The 14351-nt window shown below is 47.1% G+C and overlaps 1 protein-coding gene across 2 annotated transcripts in view; it reads right to left on the bottom strand.

Moving 5' to 3' along the window:
• Positions 1–14351, bottom strand: part of TTC17 (tetratricopeptide repeat domain 17) — a 516894-nt gene that overhangs the window by 384748 nt on the left and 117795 nt on the right. The gene's annotated exons all lie outside the window — the stretch shown is intronic.

The following is a 14351-nucleotide window of genomic DNA, read 5'->3' as shown; positions in this document are numbered from 1 at the left end:
GGAACATGCTATTGGTGCACCCTTGGTTTGCGCCACCATGCATGCATTCATACAACTAATATATTTGACCAGATGTCACACTCATTTGACTCTCCGCTGGCTTTTAGATAGGTTTGCGCTATAGAAATACCATACGCATACATACATATATAAAGGTGTTGAAAAAATTGTTAATTACTCCTGAAAGAATTTACTTCCCTTTCTGTGAGCCTTCATGTGCCTCCCCAGAGGTCTGTGGGGGAAATACAAGTGTACTCCTGTGATGGATTCAGACCTAAAAAAACTTTTAATCATAAGGAAAAATATTGGAGTAGCATACCTGGTTCCTCATTGGTTAATCTGATCCGTGCTCGATCGCAGTTAGCTTGAAATTGCACCCAGGTCCCACACTACTAGAACTAGTTACTACCATTGACGCTTTGTGCTTTTTGGCACTAAAACCTCAAAAATTCATATCTCCATTTCCCCTTATTGCATTTTTGTCATTTGTGTCTTTTTTTTATTTAACGTTTTACTCTTTCTAATTAGATATAGTATTCTTTTTGTTTTGCTCTTTATTACTGTTTGGTACTGCATAAAACCTTACACATTGCCACAAGTTAACCCTGTCTGCTGGTGCCATAGATAAGAGGAGACTGAGCATAAGTTGATTTAGTGACTTTGAGGGTTCACACAGACAAGGTAGTTACCTATCTCAAATAATAATCCAATTTCTTACAAAAAGATATAGGTGTGTACAATACAAGAAAATGTAAATGGAACATTAGCAAACTCAGTTTGCTATTTTGTTCAATTAAAGTCATTGGTATCAGTACATCAAAGAAAATTCATTATAAACGAGTCCAATTGCCAAAGACGTCAATGGCATTACGAATAGTCATTAATTATGGAGTCATCATCAGGACAAAAGGTTCAAGAGCAGCTCAATCTGAAAACCAAAGTATGTGGGGAATCAGTCATAGGCTTATGTATGGTTGGGATGTGTCTACGTCCTATGAGAATTGTTACTTAGTGAAAAATTAACACAGAGAAATCAGGAAAAGAAGAGAAAACAATCAAAACAAGCAACTTCATTTGGTGCAGTGAGTGAGCTATAACCGAGAAGTCTCGCTAGGAAAAAAAGGTCATGTCCTCAACACCAGCTAGTCTGCGAAGAATAGGTGATTAATAGGGCTATTTTGCCTGTTGACCGGGGGCCCAGACAATGGTTTTGCCAATGTGCCCAAAAGAGTGCCTGTCAGAGCCGGTATAAAGGGAAACGGAGGTTCAGTGTGTCCTGTCTTTGTTAAACTGGAAGTATGGTTCTTGCAGTGTCTGTACACAGATGTATTGACCAATAGAAATGCTGTTTTTATGGTGACCATTTGTAACCATGCTTTGTGCAATTGTCCGAATGGCACCTTTATTAGATGTGTGATTACCACATTTAGATTTCATGTGGCTACTCGTACTTTCCTTAGTGATGCAATCCTAGTTGTCCCTTATAAGAATATTTTAATTACTGAAGCAGTAAAGAAACTAATTTTCATGTGACCCCTTGTGTAGGCCACTATCACTATCAAGTGTACCGCGAACGAGGCACGCGTCAATCTGCAGTCTTTGAGGGGTGTTAAATATCAAAGCACTGTTGCGTCCTTTGTGTTCTTTCGTAATAATCCATTTTTAAGACACAATTATGTGCATCTTTTCCATTTTGTGATATAGCATTTCCTAGTAGTTTGCTTTCTTACTTCTCTTAGAACAGCAAGCAAATGTTTGTTACTGGCAGCTTAAAATGTTCGAATTCTATTTCTACAGGAGGTAGCTTGCCAGACTTAAATACTCTGGTTCTGGATGAAGTACCCTTCCTCATTACATTGTTAGTAGGTGTTGCTGAATTTGTAATCTTTGTATGTTTACCTGTACCATTTCTATCAGTTCTGAAAACTATGTTTGTCTTAGCCATTGGGGGGCAATTAGTAGGAGTGTCATTTTGCTCAGTCTGCGTTTGCTGATCACTCTTAATCAGTGGTATTGGTGGAATAGCGTAAGCAAATGTTCCTGACCAATCTACCAACAGGATTCATAAAGGGGGTGGTGATGGACAGAGTATCTGAATTAAGCAGAACACTCCTACCCAGTCAAAAGATCAGGGCTTGATCCATCACCGTTTTTTAGCTCACTGCACCATCCCAGCTCAGAACCTGGCTACATGCAAATTAGTCTGACCCTGGCTCAGTGCATCATGGGAACAGGGCAGACCAAACTACCAAGCCAATTCTTTACTGGAAAGGAAACAAGCTTCCGGGGACCAGTTTCTGGCATTACAGCCATCTTCGGCCCGGCTTGCTTGAATCCTGATGGTGCAGTGAGCAAGGGACTCACATCTGAGCATACCCTTCCACACTTGTGGTGGCCAAAACGATTCATAAAGGGGGTGGTGATGGACAGAGTATCTGAATTAAGCAGAACACTCCTACCCAGTCAAAAGATCAGGGCTTGATCCATCACCGTTTTTTAGCTCACTGCACCATCCCAGCTCAGAACCTGGCTACATGCAAATTAGTCTGACCCTGGCCCAGTGCATCATGGGAACAGGGCAGACCAAACTACCAAGCCAATTCTTTACTGGAAAGGAAACAAGCTTCCGGGGACCAGTTTCTGGCATTACAGCCATCTTCGGCCCGGCTTGCTTGAATCCTGATGGTGCAGTGAGCAAGGGACTCACATCTGAGCATACCCTTCCACACTTGTGGTGGCCAAAACGATTCATAAAGGGGGTGGTGATGGACAGAGTATCTGAATTAAGCAGACCACTCCTACCCAGTCAAAAGATCAGGGCTTGATCCATCACCGTTTTTTAGCTCACTGCACCATCCCAGCTCAGAACCTGGCTACATGCAAATTAGTCTGACCCTGGCCCAGTGCATCATGGGAACAGGGCAGACCAAACTACCAAGCCAATTCTTTACTGGAAAGGAAACAAGCTTCCGGGGACCGGTTTCTGGCATTACAGCCGTCTTCGGCCCGGCTTGCTTGAATCCTGATGGTGCAGTGAGCAAGGGACTCACATCTGAGCATACCCTTCCACACTTGTGGTGGCCAAAACGATTCATAAAGGGGGTGGTGATGGACAGAGTATCTGAATTAAGCAGACCACTCCTACCCAGTCAAAAGATCAGGGCTTGATCCATCACCGTTTTTTAGCTCACTGCACCATCCCAGCTCAGAACCTGGCTACATGCAAATTAGTCTGACCCTGGCCCAGTGCATCATGGGAACAGGGCAGACCAAACTACCAAGCCAATTCTTTACTGGAAAGGAAACAAGCTTCCGGGGACCGGATTCTGGCATTACAGCCGTCTTCGGCCCGGCTTGCTTGAATCCTGATGGTGCAGTGAGCAAGGGACTCACATCTGAGCATACCCTTCCACACTTGTGGTGGCCAAAACGATTCATACAGGGGGTGGTGATGGACAGAGTATCTGAATTAAGCAGAACACTCCTACCCAGTCAAAAGATCAGGGCTTGATCCATCACCGTTTTTTAGCTCACTGCACCATCCCAGCTCAGAACCTGGCTACATGCAAATTAGTCTGACCCTGGCCCAGTGCATCATGTGAACAGGGCAGACCAAACTACCAAGCCAATTCTTTACTGGAAAGGAAACAAGCTTCCGGGGACCGGTTACTGGCATTACAGCCGTCTTCGGCCCGGCTTGCTTGAATCCTGATGGTGCAGTGAGCAAGGGACTCACATCTGAGCATACCCTTCCACACTTGTGGTGGTCAAAACGATTCATAAAGGGGGTGGTGATGGACAGAGTATCTGCAAGTATCTGGTGTTGCAAATAGATTGTTGGGGTTCCCCACCTCAAACAGCTCTTGTTAAGTACCTTTTGATTCAATTTCCATTTGTGTGACCAGAATGACTGTCTGCTCAGCCTGCCTGCTTCTACATTGTCCAGGAGATGAACTGCTGTTAATTCCACCTTCCACTGTATGGCAAATTTCCACATTTCTTGGGCTAATCTTGGTAATACAAGGGATTGTGTCCCTCCTTGCTTGTGGATATAAAATAGTGTCATTGTTTGTTTGTATCAATGCATAATTTATGTCAAGACAGGAGGCTAGTATTATGCATAACCTTTTATTCACCACTTCTGAGCAGCACTTTAAAAGCTTCTAAGTCACAAACATTAGAACATTCACCATTACCATAAGTCCTTAACATTCCAGAAGCATCCTCTTTTGTTTGCTGCTTCGTGATTTTTTGAAGGCGGTAGACCTTGTTCTGCTTACGGCTGGCAAAGTGCTGCCGTCAACAAGGGTTGCCTAGTAAAGCCCTCCGATCGGCATTAGCTCACAGTTAATCTCCTCTGATCGGCAACGGTCAGCTGTTACCTGCATTTTGATGTGCTTGACTTGCGTTTAGTAGTTAATGAAAGTGTTTTAGAATTGAAACGATGGAATTTAACAAAATAGGCGAAAATGGAGACAAAACCTCCTAGGAGGTACAGGAGGAAATCATTAAGCGACGAGGAATTAAAGTACAGGAAACTGTTGAAAGGTTAGTTAACAAAGGTAAAAGAAAGATAGAAATGTTGAGGATGAGGAGTTTTGGACTCTGAGGAGGAAGATGATTCTCAAAATAGATAACATCACAGTTCCTGGGGAAAATGTTTTAAAAAAACGAAAACACAGAAATACTGTAGGAAAGTGCCCCCTTTAGCATGGTTACACCCCACTTTTTGCCTAATACTTGATGCACTTTGACTAGCTGTGCCTTGGGTCACTGCCAATCAGGTTCCCAGGGCCTGTGTTCTTTCCCAAAACGATATCTTTGTACCCACAATTGACACATCTCTGACCACAGGTAGGCCCCTTGTAAGAGGTACCATGTGTACCAAGGGCACTGTGACCAAGGAATGCCTATAAGGGCTGCAGCAACTATTGTGTCACCCTTAGAGGCCCTGCAGCTTGACATCCACACACTGCCACTGCAGGCTGTGTGTTTTGGTGCAGACAAAAGTGAAGAGTCGACATGGCACAGACCTCTGTGTGCCATGCCTGCAACTCACTACCTGTGGCCTAAGTAGGTCACCCCACTAGCAGGGTGAAGTAGACCACAGGTGTGGGTACAGTTGCATAAGCAATGTGCCCCCCTACAGTGTCCAAGTCCATTCTTAGACATTGTAAGTGCAGTAAAGCCATGAAGAGTAGATGGTCTGGGATTTGGTCATTACAAACTCCACAGCTGTATAATGGCTTTACTAAAACCTGGGAAGTTTGATAGCAAGCTTCTCAGCACATTAAAGCCACACTGATGTCAGTGTGGGGTTTAATATAAAATGCACATAGGGAATATTAGAAATGCCCCCTGAAACACAACCAGCCCTGGTGTGGTTCCTGAATGTCTACCCACAATTTGCCATCACCAGACAGGTTTCTGGACCCTTCAGTAGAGGGCCTCCACTCTCTGGGTCTAGAAACAAAGCCCATCCAGGGTAGAGGTGTCCTGCCTCCTGCCCAAGGATGGGCTGGGTCCACGAAACGGGTAGGTTCAAAGGCCTGTCGCCTTTGGTAGCTGACCCAGGCTTTTGCTGCCCTCAGCAACTGGCTCCCACCGGTTCTGACCCACCCCCTCCTCTTTCCCCCATCCCCCCAACGGGCGGAAGAATCGTCGGGAAAACCAACTGAGGAAGAGAGGTGGGCCCACCTTTGCCAACCCCACCCCTCAGGTGGGGGAGGCGGGGTGAAGGCAATATTGCGTCCCCTTTATCTTGAAGATGAGGGGACCCAGCCAATTAGAGAGAGGGCCATGCCCCTCTCCCACTGGAGGGTGGCATAATAGGGGATGTACTCATCCCAAGGAAGGGTCCTATTGGTCCTCACCTGCACATCCTTGAAACGCCTCGAAATTTAGTATTTAGGGGCAACCCTGAACTTTGCCTCTCAGATACGAGAAAGAAAAAGGACCGAAGAGCAGTGTTCCCTCGTTCCTATGCGTGTGCGCGCCCACCTCTTTCACCCCGAGCGCACATTGTCCTATGTGCAGCGCGCACATAGCCGATCCCCTGAGAAGCTTGCAGCAGGGGGCTCACTTACTCAAGTCATCTGGGCGATCAACAAACATAACACTCACTCTGCGGCATCCCGGCGTGGCACTTTCAAATTCACTAGCACCAACGCGACAATCAATTAAGCAGCCTAATATGATGGCCTAACGCCGTTCATCAGTCATCCACGCAAATACCACCCACTCAGCTGCCCATCTGCTAAGCATAGCACATCCACCATTGCGACCTTTCAGAATGGAGACTGCCCCCTCTGCCGCCCCCGCAGAAATGTCTGAATCTGCGCTGACCATACAATGAAACTCACCCGTGGGAGGGCCCATGTGGACCATCCGGTGTTCACCTAAAAGATGACTGTGATATCTTGATAGAGGCGCCAGGGCACTCCAGACATGTTTGTTCATGGGGCGTGCATTCAGCCTTTCAGTGCCCCCTCAAATACAGATATCCGTGCGCCAGGTAGGCCGTAAAAAGCGGGGTCGCCTGGCAGTCCATGCGTGCAACGCCCTTAGGGCTCAAAGGGCTATGTCGTCTCCCCACCACCACCTCCCCCGTCGTGTGTGTCAGCCCGGGCTTAGACAGCTTCCCGGGCGCGCGCACACACACACACAGTTTTTCAGCTGAGCCGCACCAGAGTACTTCACAGGTCTTTAAAAGACCGTTGACTTTTTAATGAGGCTTTGTCTCACCCCTTCTTAGAGCCCCTACATCTCCACTCTGCATATAGCTGGAAGAATTAGGCCTCCCCCTCCAACCCCCCGAACTTTTAATGGCCTCTCCTCCCTGAAATTTGTCTCTCTCTAGTTGCGCCTCTGCCTGTCACATTACAGTGTAAAGCAGTGTACTCACGTTGCAGAGAAGCACGCAACAGCAAGTGAGCACGCCACTGACTGGTATCATGTCATGTGGACTCCCTAGCCAGTACTGGCTTCTTAAATAACCTAACAGCGCTTTGAAAGCACATACCATTGACTGAACCCACACATGCAACCTTAATAGCGAAACTGTAATTTCCTGACTGTAGTTTTTAAAAAAAACAACATCTTCTCTCGGCCTGGCTTTCCCCTTTCTGCCTGTCTTATCTCTGACTCTCGCGCTCCTCAGCCAGAATTTAATTCATTCAACCGTTCTTTACTGCTCTCTTTTGTGCTCTTTCTGGCTTTTTTACTTTCTTTTTTACTGCTTTTCTTCTTCTTTTTGTTCATTCTATCCCTCCATTTCTCATTTGTCCCGTTGTCCTCCTACTCTGCACGTCTTCTTCGTGGTACATTTCAGAACGTGCCATGGTGGCCTCTTGGGAAGGCGTTGGAGATAAAATCAACGCCTAGCTAAATGGGCAGCACTGGGATGTGATTGAAGGTTTTGTCTTGAAACTACTGAACCTTGAGATATTTCCGTAAGACCTTTTAAGCAAACATCTGATGGAAAATGTCAAAAATACATGGAGTACAGTGACTCAGACTGGTTTGTGTGTCAGGAACGGCAGTCAGAGGGGGCGAGGACTGTCAGGAAGGGCTTTCACGGTCAATTATGGGGACGGTCAGATGTGGAGATATTTCACGGATTTTCATGAAATATAAAAGCAGGTAAGAGGCGAGGAAACACTATATAGATGTTTACTCTGGTAGGAGCCAGAGTGCTAGAGAACCTATTGCTAGGATGTTCACTTTGCATATGTAAAAGAAGCTGAGCTGTCCCAGTGGCTTATGTTTTTATTATGTTTATACATGAGTAAAGAGGGACCAGCAAGAATCTGTAAAAAATGTAACATTCTCTCTCCTCTGACATGCCGACACTCCAAATGCAGATATCTGCCAGTGAAGACTCCTGCTCTGCCATCATAGAGCTGTTATTCCATAGCCAGGGCCACACTTGTAGTCCCAGTCAGATGTATACACAAACCCATATAAAAGTACATAGGAACATCAACAGAGATAACACCTTGTTGTTGGAGAAACGTTGGCATAATTGTATTTAAACTTAGGCACAAGTAATATGTTATCTTGCCAGCAATCTAAGGGTAGATGGTGATGGTAGGATATAAGCTGCTTGCCCGCCTGATTATCCACCGAGCCCCAGACTTATCCTTCATCGTGTGCTTAGAAACGTCTGAGTCAGCTTAGCTGCGGCGGTCCAAAAAGGTGTAAAATCATGTAGGATGTGAGTAGGATGTGAGAGTTCTTAGAGTTATTGTTGCTCAATGAGTGTAATTTCTGATATTTATATGTTTCTAGTGTCCTCATTGCTTGATTGTTGCTTACGAGGAAGTGTCACTCTTAGTAGCTGAATGTCACTCATAATGACATAGAGATTGTGAAAATGTCAGACATAAGCAATCTGAAACTTGGCAGCTATGGAGATCGTTCGCGTCGCCGGGAGTGGCAGGGCAAACATTGAAGGTCATTAATAGGGAAATGTATTAATTTGTTAACTGCTGTTCAGTGAGGACGTGCCAGGGGGGCAAGTCGACTGCTTAATGCAACAAGATACAGTGAGCATGCACCTTGGAGCATTGACATCAACAGCCCCCAGTGAACCACCACCCCCCTACATCGGGTCAGTTCAAAGCAGAACAAAAGCAAGCCCACAGCTGTTTCTTTATTAGTGCTTACTTGTCTTGAAGTTCCAGCTTTATATGGGAGACCGAAGACACCAACAATACTGAGGCCAGAGTCAGACTGGCAAAATTGTGAGTGCAGCGATTTCTGGCTCCTCAACTGCTCCCAGCCTCGCTCACTGCCCCCAATCGCAATTTCAGATCCTGACTCCATCCCTTCTTCTCCTCCTCACCCCAGCTCCTCTGCTTTCCTCGAAGGCCCAGGTGGTGTATAGTGCATGTGCTCAAGGTAGGAAAGAAACGGAAAGGGTTTCACGTTGACTTTGTGCCAGCGTGAACCTAACCAATCCGGCAGCTGCTCTCAGCATGAGAGAAGCCCCAGGATTGGTTTGAGTAGGCTAACCAAGTGCACCTTTTGAGCCTAGGTCCCTGTGCCTGCAATACCCGTCAGGTTAACATCAGCTGTGCGTTGTGCAGTGTGAAGTGCGCATTGCTAGCTGGCTGTCGCAAGACAGCCGGCCATTCCGACATGCGCACTGGGCAGCCAGCTTAAAAAAATCACCCCGCTCCTGCTGCTGCCAGTCTGACCGCCCTGAAACTCAGACACTCGCCACTAGAACAGGGCGTACGTGCCTGACTGCCTGTGATAATTATAAAGTAGTAACAATGGTATGTCTAGAGGGTGGGGAAGAGTCACAGCAGGTGGGGCGACGCTCCACCGCCCTTTAAAAGGAACTACCCGGGGGTCATATTAGATACAGTGCCCTGGGGGCCCAACTGGCGCTTGTGCACATTTTCTTCACACATTGCCGTATCATTTTACGCCAAGCACCTGTTTGTTTTTAGTTCGAGCCTGGGCAGCGCATGTGCTGCTCTGCGAGGCATGCTATATTGAGGTATAGCATAGAAGCTTTGACCATTTCTCACCCATCTTTTTAATTGGCTCTTGTTACTGTCCTTTCGAAATTGTTGCTTTTCATTTGTGAATAGGCTTAGTAGGCCCTCCTTGGTACCGCCTTGTCTGCATTTGTATCCTCTCATAACGACTGGACTTTTTAGGTCTCGCCTGTCGATGCGCATGCGCATCGAGCTTGCGAGACTATGGGGGCTTAAACAGTCTTTAACCAACTTGCAAGGAATCGTGGCGATTCCTTGCAGTGCCCGTGAAATTCAAGCTCAATGCGCATGCGCATTGAGCTTAAAAGCGCGTGCACATGCCCCCAGCCGCCTGCCTTGCATGTATTTTCCCTCAGGCGCACTTCTCCCACACCCCCGCTCCGCCCCCTCCCCTGCCTGCCGTGTCGCATTTCTTCAGTTCCCTCAGCCGCACTCCAGGCCCCTGCTGCTTTCACACCCTCTCCCCGCTCCGCCCCCTCCCCTGCCCGCCGTGTCGCATTTCTCCTCCCCCCTCCCCTTCTCTGCCTTCCCTCCGTCTTGTCTCTTTTGGTCTTATTCTTGTTTTAACTTTTTTTTCATCTTGGTTTGCCTTTCTTCACTTTCTACTGCAGTAACACACTCAGTTTGTCCCTTCACGTGACAGCATCTCTCAAATTGCAGTAAGTCTACAGCGGGTTCTTTTTGATGCTCTACTTCGTTGCAGTTTGTATTTTAAATTTGCACACTTTTGATGCGGCCGCTGCTTTCACTTTCGCGTGCACAGGGACGAGTCCTCTTCACATCCACCCCCTACAAGTGGTGCCTCCCGCTCACGTGCTGCTGGGTGGCTCTTGTTTACCCCACACTACCCAACCCCCCATCTTCGGGCCACTGCACTGTCTCGCCCGCCAGATTAGCATTTTGCCTAGCACCCTCGCCTTCAGTTCTCGTTGACAGTAAATAATAAAGCGTTTCCGCTATGCCGGCTCTGCAGTGCAGGGCCATGAACCATGTATGATAACATCACCCAAAGTCGCCATTCACATACCGTCTATACTACCGACTTTCAAAGGCCCTCATGCTTGTCTGGCTCCTCCCTAAGTAAAGCAATCCAGAAGTACAACTCTGAATCAAAGACTCTCTGCCTCATCACCATTTGCCAGCATGCGGAGACTTCAAAGACTTCAAGCTGTGGCCATAATCAGGCCCCCTGCTTGCCATAACCCCTCCCTTTTCCCCCTCCCTCCTGGACAGCCTCGCTCTCCCAAGCACCTCGCTTAGGCACATACATACACCACTCACGTGCTCCCCACCCCCCTCCTCCCCCGATCACTTTCACGTCCGTCCGTCTCCCTAGATATAACACAATTACACGCAAAACTGAAAATGTACAGCTCAGCTGTTGATCTCCCAACTCAATGCCGTATGTGCGACATCAAAGAGTTTAAATACCTATATTCCAAGTGCTACTGTTAATGCAGGTTAAGTGAAACTACTAGTTGTTTTGAAACTGGCATAATAAACTCATGTTTTAAAAATATTATTTTAATCTGTGCCAATTGATTGTAGTTTGCACTCGCCACAGGCAGCACAGTCACACGCAACGCCACTCACACACGCAACGCCACTCACACACGCAACTCATCCACGCAACCCCACTAACACACACGCAACACCACTCACACACGCAACGCCACTCATCGACGCAACGCCACTCACACACGCAACGCCACTCACACACGCAACGCCACTCACACATGCAACGCCACTCACACACGCAACGCCACTGACACACGCAACGCCACTCACACACGCAACGCCACTCACACACGCAACGCCACTCACACACGCAACGCCACTCACCCACGCAACGCCACTCACCCACGCAACGCCACTCATCCACGCAACGCCACTCATCCACGCAACGCCACTCATCCACGCAACGCCACTCACACACGCAACGCCACTCATCCACGCAACGCCACTCATCCACGCAACGCCACTCATCCATTTGCAAAACGAAAAAGGTCAAACTCTTCTATTGCGAAACCTATTGCATTTTCAATGCTTGTTACTTGTGTTGTTACATGGTCTGCTTTATCTAGTGGGTGAGCACTGTTTTCTTTAATGATCTACCCTATTCCACCCACGATGTCGCATCACGCCGCCACCTTTTATATCAAGTCATTTACTCATGTATTTTTCCATTTCCAGTCCGCTTTGACTACAGTGGCAGCGCTTATTTATTTAATTTACGTTGCGGTCTGCTTTCACTTGAGCAGCTGGGCGTATTTATTTATTTAATTTACAGTGCAACCAATTTCACTTTAGTGGCTGCGCTACAAAAGCTTTCTTTCTTTTCATTACACTTTGTGTAAAAGCGCCTCATAGGCACTTTCACTTTAATTATGACCACACCCCTTTCTTCAGACGCTGCACCCACACACGCGGTCTGGTTCCTGGCGTACATAACCTTGGCTGCAGCGCACAGAGACCTTACACTGCCACACACAGAGGAAAACAAGCATTTGCGATGCAATAGGTCTCGCATTAGGAAAGTTTGAGCTATTGGTATTGTAAATGACACATTTTGTTGAATATGCTACTTACCAGTATGCATCTGTTCTTGGCATGTAGGGCTGCTAACATTCATATCTATTGCATAGATCGCCGCCTAGTGTTGGGTGCGGATGATTGCACATTGTTGTCCTGGAAGAGTCTTCGAAGTATCACGAGATAGGTGGCTCCTCCCCTGGACTACAGTGCGCATGGGCATCGACTCCATCCCCAGATTGTTTTTAGCCATTGTGTCAGAGATGGAGTGAAATAGTATAAATGATGTCCATGCTAATGAATGAATGCAAGAAAGTATCTGCAGCCGCTACGGGCACCGGGGAGGAGGGTGGGCGATATGAATGTTAGCAGCCCTACATGCCAAGAACAGATGCATACTGGTAAGTAGCATATTCAGTTCGAGGCATGTGGGCTGCTAAATTCATATCTATTGCATAGAATACATAGCAGTCCCTCCATTAACGGCGTCCGCCCGTGCCAGCTGCAGAAGTCTGAAAAAGTGTTTTCAGAACAGCCTGTCCTACAGCTGCCTGCTGCTTGGAATGCACATCTACACAGTAATGTTTGGTAAACGTGTGTGGTGTAGACCATGTGGCTGCTCTACAAATGTCTTCCAAAGGGATGTTCCCCAGGAAAGCCATGGAGGCACCCAACTTGCGTGTGGAGTGTGCCCTGGGGGGGACCGTTAAAGTACGTTTAGCTTTCTGATAGCAAATCTGAATACATTTAACGATCCACCTGGCTATTCCTGCTTTGGAAATAGGGTTGCCTTTGTGCTGGGCTGAGAAGGCAACAAAAAGTTGCTGTGTCTTTCTAAATTGTTGTGTTCTGTCAATGTAGTACATCAACGCCCTCTTGACGTCCAACGTATGGAGCATTCTTTCCGCTACTCTTTCCGGGTTTGGAAAGAACGCGGGCAGTTCAATTGTCTGATTGACATGAAACTGTGACACCACCTTTGGAAGGAACTTGGGGTTAGTGCGGAGCACTACCCTGTTTGAGTGAATTTGTATAAATGGCTCTTGTATTGTGAGCGCCTGTAGCTCACTAACACGTCTGAGAGATGTAATAGCAATGAGAAAAGTCAATTTCCATGTTAAGAACTGAATCTCACATGAATGTAGAGGCTCAAAGGGTGGGCCCATCAGTCTAGTGAGGACCACATTGAGATTCCACACAGGAGCTGGTGGGGTTCTGGGAGGAATGACTCGTTTCAGTCCTTCCAGGAAGGCTTTAATGGCAGGCACCCTGAAAACAGAGAGGTGCTGCCTGTTTTGGAGATAAGCCGCTATGGCGGATAAATGTATCCGAATGGAAGCGTACGCTAGATTGCATTTGTAAAGATGTAACAAATTATTATTATAGCGCGCTCTGTTACTAAAAAAATAGTATCCTGGCGCGAAGGGAGTGAGAGGCAAGGCAGAGGGGGACTCTATACAGTGATGTTGAAGAGGTGGGTCTTCAATCCCTTCTTGAACAGAATGATGGATGGAGCTGTTCTTAACTGCTGAGGGAGGGTGTTCCATGCTCTCGCCGCTCTGACTGAGATGGATTGGCCGCCGAGCCTGCTGTATTTGAATTTTGGGACAGTCATTTGGTGCAGATTAGCTGATCTGAGGGGGCGGTTGGGAACATATATGGAGAATCTTTTCCGCAGATAAACTGGACCAGCTTGGTGGACAGCTCGATAGGCGAGGACAAGGATTTTAAATAAAATCCTGTGGGCAACCGGGAGCCAGTGTAGGGTGCGGAGAGGTTGACGGACACTTGAACTTTTTGGGATATTAAACAAAAGCCGTACAGCGGCATTTTGGATAACTTGGAGGCGATGGATCAGATAGGAAGGAAGGCCGCAGAAGAGGCCATTTGCATAATCCAGTCTGGATAATATAAGGGCACGGATGACGGTCTCTTTGGCCGCTCTCGGGAGGAGTGGAAAGAACCTGCGTAAAGTTTTAAGTGTAGAAAAGCAGATCCCGGTGAGTTTTTTTAAATGATCCTCGAATCTGAGGTCATTGTTAAACCAGACTCCAAGATTTTTAGCAGGGCCTCCGATGGATTTGGGGCAAGGTAAATCGGCCGGCCAAAGAGAGTTGCCAAAGTTATCTGGGAAGGAGCCATATAGCAGAATTTCAGATTTGCTTTCGTTGCATTTTAATTGTGCGAGGGCAAGCCAGCGAAAGACCGATGACAAGCAAGTTTGGGCTCCAGATGTATCCAGGTTGTTTTTGGGCCACGTGAACAGGAGTTGAGTGTCGTCAGCGTAGGCCATTATTTTTGCTCCCAGTT

The sequence above is a fragment of the Lissotriton helveticus genome, chromosome 3_2 (assembly GCF_964261635.1).
Source record: "Lissotriton helveticus chromosome 3_2, aLisHel1.1, whole genome shotgun sequence".
NCBI lineage: Eukaryota > Metazoa > Chordata > Amphibia > Caudata > Salamandridae > Lissotriton > Lissotriton helveticus.
This window is presented reverse-complemented; position numbering and strand designations above follow the sequence as displayed.